Raw genomic sequence first — 13,183 nt, forward strand, 5'->3', positions numbered from 1 at the left:
GTAGCCAAACAGAAGTATGAGAACCCTGGGAGGAAAAAAGGAGGAGGGGAAGGGAAGACCTCTCAGGAGCACCACTTCCTCACACATCCAACTTTGGGTGTCCTGCCTGCTTATGGACGGGAAGCAGCTACCTATCCTGGCCCTGCTCTTCTCCTTTCTGCTCCCTGTGTTTGACCCTTCTCAGTTTGTACTGGATTCTGCCCATTGCAATCACTCATTCTTGTCCTTCTAGGCAGGATCAGGTAAAATATTTTCCTCTGGTAATGGGGTGGGGAGAAAGTAGAGTTTCTGACACATCTCCATATTTGAGTTTCCCTAATTCCTGTGCAGCTTTTTAGGGCATCCCCATGTTGCTGGAGTTTTCAGAAAGGAGTCTCCATGTGGGTGTGTCTATGTAAGCAAAAGAAAGGGAGCATTTTAAAGTCTGCAGTGAGGATATTGACCCAAGGCACTTGCTGAAGGCTAAGCAAAATTCCCTGTCAGGATCACTTCAGTGTATTTTGTTATTTTCTTTTTGGAGAATGAATTTTCAGAATTAGATTTTCTTGTGTGAACTAACCCTGAGGTGTTTGGTTTTCTCAATTGTCAGACATCTTAAAGGGTATGTTTCTCTTTACACATTCTCAGTGTAATCACCTTTTCTTCTTAATTCACTCTTCAGCCACTGGGATGAATTACTCAAATATTTTCATGTGTTTAGAATTAGAGAGGTCTTGCTGGTCCTATGTGGAAGCTGTGTATATAAAAGTTCAAAGTGTATTGCAGAAGGCTGAACATTCATGAGCTTCATCTGATACATTTTTAGCTCCTGGCCCAACAAAATTCACACCACATATTAATGTTTATATATCTGTTTCTACTATCTCACTTGGCAAAATTCTGTATGTGGAGAGGGCTCCCCATTGCCTTTGAGAGAAAAACCACTATTTCTCTATGACATGGGGTGCATAGCAGCATGTACAGTAACCTACAAGAACTGCTGCTGGCCTGGACAAGCAAACTCCAAAAGGAACGCTGTAAAAATCACAACAGCTGCAGGGCTCATCCTGTGGAATACAATTTGCCATAGAACTCATAAATAATTATTAGAAAGAAAATTTTTCCTGGGTCAGTAATTTTGTAAATTCTAAATGCTGAAACAACTTTCGCAGAACAGGACGTAAGCATATGCTTTTCCCAAAGCCAGTTTTTAACTGGCTTTTCAAGGGTTAGGTCCTCATTCTCAGACATTAGCTCCAAGTCATGATGATATCCTTGGAGGACAAGAGAGTATGAGGCTCAGCTTCTAGCTAGAAATAACTAGCCTTCATGGATTTCATTTATCTTGTTTTGAACTTTTATCTTGTTTTGAAAGGTCAACTAATTAAATTTTAAAATTTTAATTCAAATATTTAATTTTTTTTTTAGTACGTGTGTAGTACATAATGTTTCCATTTCTTGTGGGAAGTTGGTACATGTATAACACATCTTAATTTCTTTCTGTACATGTTTGTGGTACATAATGTGTACATTCCTTATAGGTAGTTTTAATTCAATATTTAAAAATATCTTTCTCCAGGATGAGTACTGTACTAACAGACAGAAACAGAGATGCAGGATTCTGCCCCTGGTTCAGTGACAAGAACGGAGAGATGCTGTGCAGAAATCAGACATATAAACAAGACATAGATCACTCCTCCCATTGCTCTTTCACTCTCTCACTTACTCATGAGGAGTTTGTCAAATATTTCAAGTCACTGGCACTGTCCCAGGCCTTGGACTGTCATGTGTCCTTGAATAGAGAACTGATGGTACCTTGGGGGCCCAAGAGGGAGCAGGACAGTGCCAGAGGGATGAGAGCCAGCTGGACATTGGCTTAAGCATAGATGTAGATGGAAGTGGAGGGAGTACATGCTTAGTGACTTCAGCAACAGGAGCTGAGCTAGGAGGTGGGGCTGCACAGGTAAGAGGTGGGTGTGGCATGAGCCACACCTGATGGCATTTAGACATTATCCTGCTCAATGGAGGGCATGAAGTTTCAATGTGGAGAGAGTGAATGCAAGGATATGGGCAAAGTTCAAGGCAGAAAACTGAAGAAAGCAAACAAGGACATTTCCAGAATAGAATTAAAAGGTTCTGGATGCTAGTGGACTGAGCAGATGAGGGGCAGGCAGGAGCCTGACCACTGAGTGGGAGGGAGATAAACTGAAGTTTATGGATCCCTAACCCTATAGCTTATCCAGGTACTACGCCACTGATACCTGAAACATCTCCCTGGATCGTAGACCCTTTGTTCCTGTAGATAATGAACCTTGGAAGTGTGGCCGACCCATCCCCATGTGACCTTGACCATCAATATCCACACTGGGGAACCAAAACTCCTTAGCAAAGGGAGTGAACTAACCAATGATTAACTCTTTTTTCCATTTTTATCAGTACATATTTACAGCACATAGTTGGCATTTATTGTGGAGAGCTGGTACATGTATATAACACATTTTAATTCCCCCTTTTACCCCTTTCCCTCCCTTTTCTCTCCCAACTCCATCTCTTGATGCCCTGCCCTTTGAGAAAGATCTATTTCCCTACTTCCTGTTATTTATCTTTTATTTTACTCTGTATTTATACTTTGGGTTTCTCATATAAAAGAAACCATGCAATATTTAAGCTTATGTGTCTGACTTATTTCACTTAGCACTAAGATCTCAAGGTGCATCCATTTTCCTACAAATGTCTCAAGCTTGTCTTTCCTTATGGCCAAGTTCTTCATTATATATAAATACCTATAGACATACAGGCTACTTTCAAGATTTAGCTATCACAATGAACTTTTTAAACAACTTGTGATTGGACTCTATCCCTTACAGTACTGGCCCTGTACCAGCAGAGATTTCATGCCTATGGGAGCAGAAATAGTATCTTTAAGGTAACTGGAAAGAGTCTTGTTAGAGGTCAGGAGAGCATGAAGTGAGGTGGGGCAGAGAGGTATATGATCTGTGAGGAAAGGGTTTGGGCTGGGCCCATGAAGGAGGACCCTGGATGCCCAGCTCTGGGGTGGAGCTCACCAAGCAATGGCTGACCAGGTCACAGTGGAAACTGAGGTCACTTCTCATTTGACTGTCCCTGTCTGGCCTAGGAAATGCATTAAAAAAAAAAACATTTACCATGAATGAGCTGATGATGGCCATGGTCGTGACCTTGCTCTGCTTTGATCTGTTACCAAATCCTGCCACAACTCCTGTTTCCATGACATAATTCATGTTGAAGTCTGAGAATTGGATCCACCTGCACATCAAGCCCTACAATAATCCTGTTGGGGACAATGAAATGTCTGCATGTCTGCTCCTTGGCAACCAATTTCTCTGTCACTTGCTTCTCTCCTTAGCCTACCCACCTAAATTCTGATTTTTATTTGCCCATCTCCCTACTTTCATGACTGTACTTATCCTTCTCACCCTTTTCTAGGTTCATTACCTGCTTGTACATCTACCTGTGTGCCACTTCCTTGAATTTCTTATTGTGACCCTGGTCACCTGCATTCCCACTAGGCCATGTGCCCTCTGCCTGTCTTTTCCTTTCAGCTCCTTGTCCATTTCCGTTATGAACTTCTTACTGGTGCTAGAAGAAATCACAATAACCTGAGTGGCTTTAAACGACTTAATGGGTTTAAGACAGATTCTCCCTTACAGTTCTCATGATCAGAATTCATTTTTTTCACCCAATAAGTCATAATTTTATTAGTGATAGAAACAGTAGAAATTTCACACCAAGCTGCAGTGACCTTTTTGAAGCACCCAAAAAATCCTCCTTTCAGATGAATACATTGTTAGTTCTATGGGGCTGGGGATTTAGCTCAGTGGCATAGTGCTTGCCTGGAAAGCACGAGGTCATGAGTTCGATTCCTGGTACCAGAAAAAAAAATACATTGTTAGTTCTATAACAGCATTTACAATATCATTACTGTTGTTCTTCAGGGCTTTACCCTTTACCCTCGACACATTTGCTCGTGACATAACCAATTCTATGCCCTTAACTTCCACTCCTGTTTCATCAACCTCTTCCTCTTCACTCTGCTCTTGTACAGTTGGAGTCTGTGTATTTTCCTAAATGTTTGAGACAGCTTCACCTTGAACTTTGAATTTCTCAGCAGCTGCTAACTGTGCTTGCTGAGATAAATCTACAATCTTGCCTTCCCCCCAAAACTACGTAGGTATCTGAAGCTGCGCTCTTATAGACATCCAGTTTCATAATGACAAGGAGGATTGTTATGGTTTATGTCTGGGTGTCCCCCCAAAGCCTCATGTGACCATGGGGCAGGCTTTTAAAGTTTGATTGATTATGGGTGTGAGAGCTGCACCCGCCCTGGGGTGGATAGTTTGCATAAGGGAGAGGAAAAGGGTGCTTGAGGCGATTCCTCCCTCATTCCTCCCCCATTCCTTCCTGGTGTGTGGTTGCTGCTTTTGCTGTGTTCTGCCGCCATGAGCTGCAGCCCTCTGCCATGTGCCACTCTGCCTTATAACCTGCCAAGTATGGACTGAAACCTCCACAAACTGTAAGCAAAATAAACCTTTCCTTCCTTAATTTTGGGCATCAGGTATTTTGTCCCAGCACGAGAAAAGTAACCAAGACAAGGATAATCTTAGATTTCTGGATAGTAACTCTGCTGAAGACCAATTTGACATAGGCTTCCATGCCTTCTTTTCATTCTGACTCTATTTTGTTTACTGACTGGCCTTGTTGTGTGGTTGCTTGTATGAAATCTTGCTCCTTGAGCTCTGGTACTGATTCATCATTGTCAGATTCTGTTCCAGACCCTGTCTCAGCCTGGGGTTCTGGCAACTCCTGCTCATAGCAAGGGTGGTTTCTGTGGCTTTGCCAGGCATTTTATGCACCAAATGCAGAACCAAGATGGCAGCAAAAAGAAAGCAAGCAGGAGCATGACCCACTCCTGTTGCAGCAGCATAGTCAGAATTCTCAACATGGGTTTCACTGGGACAAAACCAAGGTAATTGCAGGCCCACAGTATCCAGAGCTGTCTGTGTGCCTCCTTCTTTTCCTTATCTATTATGTAGCACTGTATTCCTGGGCTTTGAGACCCTTCCTCAATATTGAAATCCTATAGCACCTTCAAATTTTTCTGCTCCTGTCTTCACACCACCTCTCTCTTACAAGGAACTTTGTGATGACTTTGTGTCCATTGCAACAATAAAGGACAAATTCATAGTTGTCCAGGGATATGCGCATGTGTATCTTGAGGAGTCACTATTCAACTATTTTTTTAATGTTATTTGGTGATGTATATCTTAAGGAGTTATTATTTAACCAGCATTATTCAAGTCCATTCCTGTCACTTGATCTGTTGTTCTAATCTCTTTTGCATAATCTCTGCCTACTTGTCTCTCACGCAAACTGCCAATCTCCTCAGGTAGTTGAGTTTGGACCAAGGTCTCTTTCTGAAAGCCGAGATAGATGGAAGGCTAGAGAGGAGGCTCATACCTGTTATGGAAAGAGAAAAGGCCTCCATTGTATTTAAGGGCGAATGTTTCCAAACTAGATTTTCCAAAATAGTTCCAAGCTGGAACCTGTCTTGAGCTCAGCAAGAAAGCCTTATCAGGCCAGATCTCACTTGAGGGCCATGGTGATCCTGCTTTTTACAGACAGAATGAGACATTAGGAGATGCACACATAGGGCTTGAAAACTCTTCAAGAGGCTCCGAAGTGATAGTTGTTTAGCAAGGCGGTGAGGATCCTAGAATTTCTGCAAACCATGTGCACTTGACAGGGTGATCTGCTTGTGCTCATTAGGACTGTCGACTCTCAGCTCACAAAAGATGTTGAAGGTAATTTCTGTCACCGTAAGAAGGTGATATGTTGGTCATGCTCAGACATATTGACATGTAAAGGTTGCAGGAAATCTGGGAGAAAGACCTACCAGCTCCTAAACCTGGAACTTGTTGGAAACATTTGAAACACCTTATGTAAGGCAGGATACGTTGGTGGGAGAATAAGGCCTCCTTGCTCTATCTCAGTTGTGACTCATTGGGAATGTAATTAATGTCTTTGAATGTGCAACTAAAATTAAAGTGTCTAATTTTATGTGCCATATAGTGTACTAATTTTTTTCAAGAAGCAAAATTACATTTTGGGGGGACTAGTTAGATTACAACCCAGGAAAACACAGTTTAAAGAAGTCTTGAAAATGTGCTCTGAGGTTTTAAAAAATGTCAGCTATATTTATAGCATTAAGCTGCCAAGAGGAGTTGGCAATTACATCATATAATAGTTAGAAATTGTGATTGGCCCTGGAAAAAGTTAAGATGTCTTGTAAGAAAAGGGTTGGGTAGAATCTCATTGTTGGGGGAGTTTGGAAGAAAGGGTCTGTAATACAGATCATCAACCATTCCAATGTTTTAGGAAACTGGTTTAGTTCAGTTCAAAGGGTCATCTGTGGACATGACTGAGATTTGATTAGCAATGGCCTCCCAACTCCATTTTAAATGCTCTATACCAATGCTATTACATTTGACATTCTTCCTTGACACAAATAAATGCATGAAAATTCGTTCATTTTATTTCTTTTTCTTGAATGTGTATCTACACTGCTGAAGGCCATGGAGCCCCTACTATTGTGCTTCTTAAATTTTTAAAAATCGATATGAAATGCAGTTATAGTGAGAACTGTCATACAAACCCTAGACACAGAAACTTAATCTTGTGATGGGCATTTCCTCCATCTAATTGTCCAGGAGGCCCACCACATGATGCTGAGGTTGTGTACCAGACCACAGCACAAGCATATCTACCACTGGGACTAGATAGGACTTACCAAGACCAGAGTTCCCAATAAGAATGGGTTGGGAATGGAATACACATTTTTCCCAAGGGTTCTTCTTGCTTTTGCTATTTTAATTAGTGCCCTATAAAACCAGTAACAGCAAAGAGGAGTTGGCAACTTTGGTAGTGTTATAGCCTGCAAGTTGCCTATGATTTGCAAGTAAACCTTAGAAACTCATTTTTTTGTGAAGGTGGGCATGTCCATCATTCTTTGGACTGTTAGTCCTCTTTCAGTTTGGCAGCAGACATTTCTTTTATGTCTCTCCAGGATATTAATCCAACAGGAGGTAAGAGGTTGACCATTCCATGGGAGGCAGATAGAGTAACAGAGAGAGAAGGGAAGATAGCTTCCGAACTTCCTAACATCTTTCAAGATATAGGCATGAAAAATTGATCAAACAATGTAAGCACAAGTAGTTCCTTTCAATTAGTAGTAAAATGATCGTCGCTATCTTGTATATATTTTCTTTTCCCTCTTTTTTCCTCTTCCCCGTCAGAATGGTCCAGCTTTTTTTTTTTTTTTTTTTTTTTTTTTTTTTTTTTTTTGCGAGTAGTTTCCTTCCGACTCAGTATACCTATTTTACATCTTTATCTCATTTACTCTTTCAGTTTCTTATACTAGGGAAACAATATGAGGTTTACACATGTGAGTCTGATTTATTTCATTTATGAGTGTCTTGGTTACTTTTTTCTCATTGCTGGGACAAAATACCTGATGCCCAAAATTAAGGAAGGAAAGATTTATTTCACTTACAGTTTGTGGAAGTTTCAGTCCGTACTTGGCAGATTATAAGGCAGAGTGGCACATGGCAGAGAGCTAGTGCTCAGGGCAGCAGAACACAGCTAAGCAGCAACCACACACCAGCCAGAAATGGGGGAGGAATGGCCTCAAGCACCCTTTCCTCTCCCTTACATATGCAAACTATCCACCCCAGAGCGGGTGTAGCTCTCACACCCACAATCATTCAACTCTAAAAGCCTGCCCCATGGTCGCATGAGGCTTTGGAGGGGACACACAGACATAAACCATAACAATGAGTATGGTCTGTAGTTGCATCCATTTACCTATAAAAGCCTCCAGTTTATCCTTCCTTATAGCTGTGTAGTACTCTATTGTATAAAAATACCACATCTTTTTTAATCCATTCCTCGGTTGATGGGCATTTGGATTCTTTCCAAGATTTAGCTATTACAAATTGTGTTGCTATAAACATGTGTGCACATATATTGTTGTGTTATGATGTTTTTAATTCTTCTGGGAAAATGCCCAGAAGGGGAATAGCTGGGTCAAATGGGACCTCCAATCCTAGTTTTTTGAGGAATCTGCACACTGATTTCCACAGTGGTTATACCAGTTTACATTCCCACCAAGAGTGGAGAATTGTTTCTTATTCCCCACTGCTCCATCAACATTTGTTATTGGTTGAGTTCTTGATAATAGCCACTCTACCTGGGGTGAGATGGAATCTCAGTGTTGTTCTAATTTATATTTCTTGAATAACAAATGATGTTGCACATTTTTTCATATATTTATTTGCCATTTGTATTTCTTCATTTGAGAAGTGTGTATTCATCACAGATGACCATTTTTGGATTGGGTCTTTGAATTTGGGTGGCCTGGTTTTTTTTCAGTTCTTTATAGTTCTAGATAGCAGTCCTTTGTCTCAGGAACAGTTGGCTAAAATTTTTTCCCAATTTGTGGGGTTTCTTTTCACTCTGTTGGTGATTTCTTTTGAAGTGCAAAACTTTTTAATGATATCCCAGTTGTTGATTCTTTGAAGTATTCCCCATGCAGTTTAGCTTTTGCTGATGAACTCTCTGCCTACCCCAATGTCGTCAAGATTTTTACCTACTTTCTCTTCCAATAAATTTAGTGTTTCTGTTTTAATATTTAGATCTTTGATCCATTTTGACTTTAGTTGGTGCATGGTGATAGACATGGGTCTAGTTTCAGTCTTTGGCATGTGGAAAGCCAGTTTTTCCAGCACCATTTATTAAAGAGGCTATCTTTTGTCCAGTGAACGTGTTTGGATCCTTTGTCAAAGATAAGATGGCTGAGTGTGTGTAGTTGTGTCTGCATCTTCTAATCTGTTCTTCTGTTCCTCAGGTCTGTTTTTTTGCCAGTACCTTTGCAGATGAGATGATACTCTACATAGAAGATCCCAAAAATCCACCAAAAGACTTCTAGAATTAATAAGCAAATTTAGAAAAAAAAATACGCAAATTTAGTAGTATAGTTGGACACAAAGTCAGCACTCAAAAATCAATAGCATTCTTGTACATAAACAACAAACTCACTCAGAGAGAAATTAGGGAAACAACACCCTTCACGATAGCACCGAAAACAATGAAATACTTAGGAATCAATCTAACAAAGGAAGTAAAAGAGGTATACATTGAAAATTAGAGTACTCTGGAAAAGGAGATTGAAGGATATCAGAAAACAGAAAGATATCCCTTGTTCATGGATAGGAAGAACCAACATTGTGAAAATGGCAAGACTCCCAAAACTGTTCTACAGATTTAATGCCACCTTGTTGAATTTGTTTATTAGCTCTAACAGTCTTCTGGTTGAGTTTTATTTGGGGGGAGGGTCCTCTACATAAAGGATCATATCAAGTGCAAAAGAATATGCTTTGACTTCTTCCTTTCCTATGCATTTGCCTTTTATTTATTTCTTTTGCTTGACTGCTTTGGCTAAAGTTTTGTGTATTACATTGAAGAGAAGTGAGAGTAGACACTCTTGTTTCATTACTGGTTTTACTGAGAAAGCTTTTGTTTTTCTTCCCTTAGTATGATGCTGCCTATGAGTTTTTCATATATGGCTGTTACCAGCTTGAGATAAGGTCCTTCTATATCCATTATCATCAGGATTTTTTTTAATCATGAAAGGATGTTGGATTTTGTCAAAAGTTTTTTCTACATCTTTTGAGATGTCCATGTAATTTTTATCCTTGAATCTTTTTAGGTGGTACATTACATTTATTGCCTTATGTACATTGAACCATCCTTGCATTGTTGGGGTTAAGCCAGTTTGCTTATGATGTATGATCTTATCAATGATGTTTTGCTCTGTTTGTAAATATTTTATTGAGGATTTTTACCTCTACATTCATCAATGATATTGACCTATAGTTTCCTTTCTTCTCTTTTGTTGAGTCTTTACGTGGTTTTGATATAAGGATAAACCCACATTACAGTAATGTGTTTGGCATCATTCTTTTTCCTTTCAGTTTCAAGGAAGAGTTTAAAGAGTATTGCAATTATTCTTTTCAGAAGTTCTAGTACAATTCATTGGTAAATCCCTCAGGTCCTGAAATTTTCTAATCTAAATTTTCAGATCTAAGATGTCCCCCAAAATCTCATATTTTAGGAAAGTTGTTGGATAGTGGGAGCATTATACTCATCACGTAGATTCAGAGCTTCAGATGAGAATAATGGCAATACTCTTAAACTCTTCCTTGAAACTGAAAGGAAAAAGAATGATGCCAAACTATAGAAATATCAATGAAGGCCAAATAACTTCTTACCTGGTCAGCCTCAGATATTATGAGGAAATCACAAAAAATGTCTTTGAGACCCATAATTCACGTTAATGACTTACTAAATACTGCTTTATACTGTGTTTTTATAACTGGGATAGAGAGGAGGAACAAAGATGTAAAGCTAAGACTAAATGAGACTGAGAGGCCAAAAACACACAGAGCTTCTTACTGTATTATGGGACAACCAAATATTACCTTTGGGCTCTTTCCCCAAGGAATGTAAGTTAACTAGTATGTGTCATGTCTGCTAACAACTGGGTCACTAAAAGAGAGATTACTGTAATGCTAAGCAATTTCCTAAGCCCTGAGTGTGGCAAAACAGGACACTGGAGGCCTTACTGTCCTATAAATCAAGGGAACCTTGTCCAGCTCCTTAATTGTTGTCCCTGGAATGAAGATGCTCAAGGTTCCAGTTGGCCCTAGCCAAATTACCACCATCAATGGGATAATGAGATGTTTTAGGTAGAACAGTAAGTTTCCACCTCAACAGTGGGGCCTCTTTTTCTGTTCTTACCTCTTATTCCAGGCAAATGTTTATGGCTTCTGTTGGATTAATGGCACCAATGGAACTCAAGTAACCAAACATTTTGTCCTTCTGTGTTATTTATCGAATAGTTTTCTTCTTACTTATGCTTTTATGATAATGCTCAAATATCCAACACTTTTACGTGGCTATGCCTTATTTAAAAAGAGGAAGGATCAAATTATTTTTGGCTTACCTACTAGCTTCACAATTATGGCAATGGTTACCTTTCCCACAAAGTTGATATTACTGACCTTATTGATCTTTCTGTTAAATCCAAAGTATGAGCCACTGACATACCTGGAGGAGATACTACTTTCACCTTGATAATAACTAAGCTAAAATATTCTCATATATCACTGCACTTTAAAAATATGATTTTTTTTAGGCCTGAAACTGAAGCAAAGCTACAGACTCAAATTCCTTTGCTATGGGCTTTCAGTGCCTTGTTAGGCATCTTGTAATACCTTAATTTTAGATGTCAAGAAGCACAGTATGGATTACCATTTAATGGAAGATCTCCATACTATAAATGAGGCCATTATCCCTATACATCCAGTAGTCCCTAATCCTATACTCTCCTGAGTCAGATTGCATCAAGTGCCCCGTTGTTTACAGTCCTAGTCATTAAAGATGCAGTAAGACTCTAACTTACAAATGAGTTTCATTCTGGGAGAATATTCATAAGTCAGATTTGTCACAAGTCTGACAAAGTCAGTCTCATACACTATTATAGTTTGTGTCTAGATGTACCCTCAAAACTTCTTGCAGTCATAAGGTGGACTTCTAGAGTTTTTGATTAATTTATGGTCCAATGGTGGGATTATGGGGGCTAGGGAGGGAAAGAGGCTTGCTCTCTTGCTATGCTCCTCCCCTTTTGTTCTTGCCGCTTTTGCTGTTTTCTGCCACCATGAACTGTTGCTCCTGCCATGTGCCACCCTACCTTGGAGCCAGCTGACTATGGACTGAAACCTTCACAAACTGTGAGCTAAATAAACCTTTCCTTTCTTAATTTTGGGCAGCAGGTATTTTGTACCAAAAGAAAAGTACCCAAGGTAGAATTTGGTACCTGAGAAGTAGGGTCGTTGCTGTGACTGTACATGACCATGTACTTGACCAAGAGCCTTTGGGAATGGCTTGTGGGAAGAATTTGGAAAGGTTCAATGATGTTACCTGAAAGAGTTGAGCTGGAACACCTTAGGCTGTTCTGTATAGGAGATTCTGGTCAGAGCTCAAATGACTGCTGGTAATGACTAAGTTCAGGAGGTTTTTGCTGGGAAGAACTCTATGGGCTGTTGGACTACAGATAATGTGTGTTATAGCTTGGCAGAAAGTTTGTCTGCATTTTGCTCATGTCCAGAGACATTACCTGAGACTGAGATAAAGGCAGCAGACTAATCTGGCAAAAGAAATTTCAGGGAAGTCTAATGTTGGGGCAATGGCATAGCTATTGTTGGAGGCTTTTAGCCAGATTTATATTGTGAATCAAGAGCAAAGAGCCCAGAAGGATGATTTAAAATGTGAGTTTGGCCAGAAAAGGAGCTCCAGTAAAGCTATGGACTACCAATATAGAGCTGAAGAGATCTAGATTGCTGAGAAGGGACAGGAGAATATAAAAGATGGCCTGAGGGCATCACAAGCAGCAGTAAGTCTCCACCTTTTGCAGCCTCAAAACTGCAAAAGTGAAAGACTTTGCTTTGAGGAGGAAGCCACAGAGCATCATATTTCAGAATGGTGGCAGCCACACTGTATTCCAGGATGGCAGTGGCATCTGCACTATGTTCCAGAATGGTGGCATAGAGAATTCGTTCCTCAGAACCAGGTTCAGCATGCTCAGCAATCCAGATGCTCAACTCCTACAGCCAAGAGAGAAGAAAGTATGGCTATTGCTCCAGCTGGCAGTAGACCTTGGCATCATACACATGGCACTGGTTTTAGGCACTTGGAGAATGCAAGAGTTCTGAGGTTACAAAAGCTTCCACTTTGATTTCAAAAGAAAGCCTGGGAGGCCAGGCAGTGTGCTTCTCAGAGGGCAGTGTGTAAAGCTATGAGGATGAAGCCAAAGCTACAGTGAAGACACAAGAAGTTTGGAGAAGCCAGGCACATGGATTGTTTGAGAGAAACTGCAAGGAGGGAGCAAAGTGGGCCCAAAAGAGAAGTCATAGGAGCTACAACCATCAGAAATGCCATAGGGGCAGAGCCAGGCAAACCCTTTGGAGCTCACAACATGCCATAGGTTGCTTTGGTTGTTCCACATGGAACTACAGGACTTAATGTTTGCCCTGCTGGATTTTGGACTTGC

General features: G+C 40.3%; 1 pseudogene; it reads right to left on the minus strand.

Annotated features, from left to right (window-relative positions):
• Positions 1-967: 967 nt before the first annotated feature.
• On the minus strand, positions 968-4,862 carry LOC102030506 (annotated as a pseudogene).
• Positions 4,863-13,183: the final 8,321 nt, after the last annotated feature.

This window comes from Chinchilla lanigera, unplaced genomic scaffold (assembly GCF_000276665.1).
Source record: "Chinchilla lanigera isolate Chin_1 unplaced genomic scaffold, ChiLan1.0 scaffold00063, whole genome shotgun sequence".
Classification (NCBI taxonomy): domain Eukaryota; kingdom Metazoa; phylum Chordata; class Mammalia; order Rodentia; family Chinchillidae; genus Chinchilla; species Chinchilla lanigera.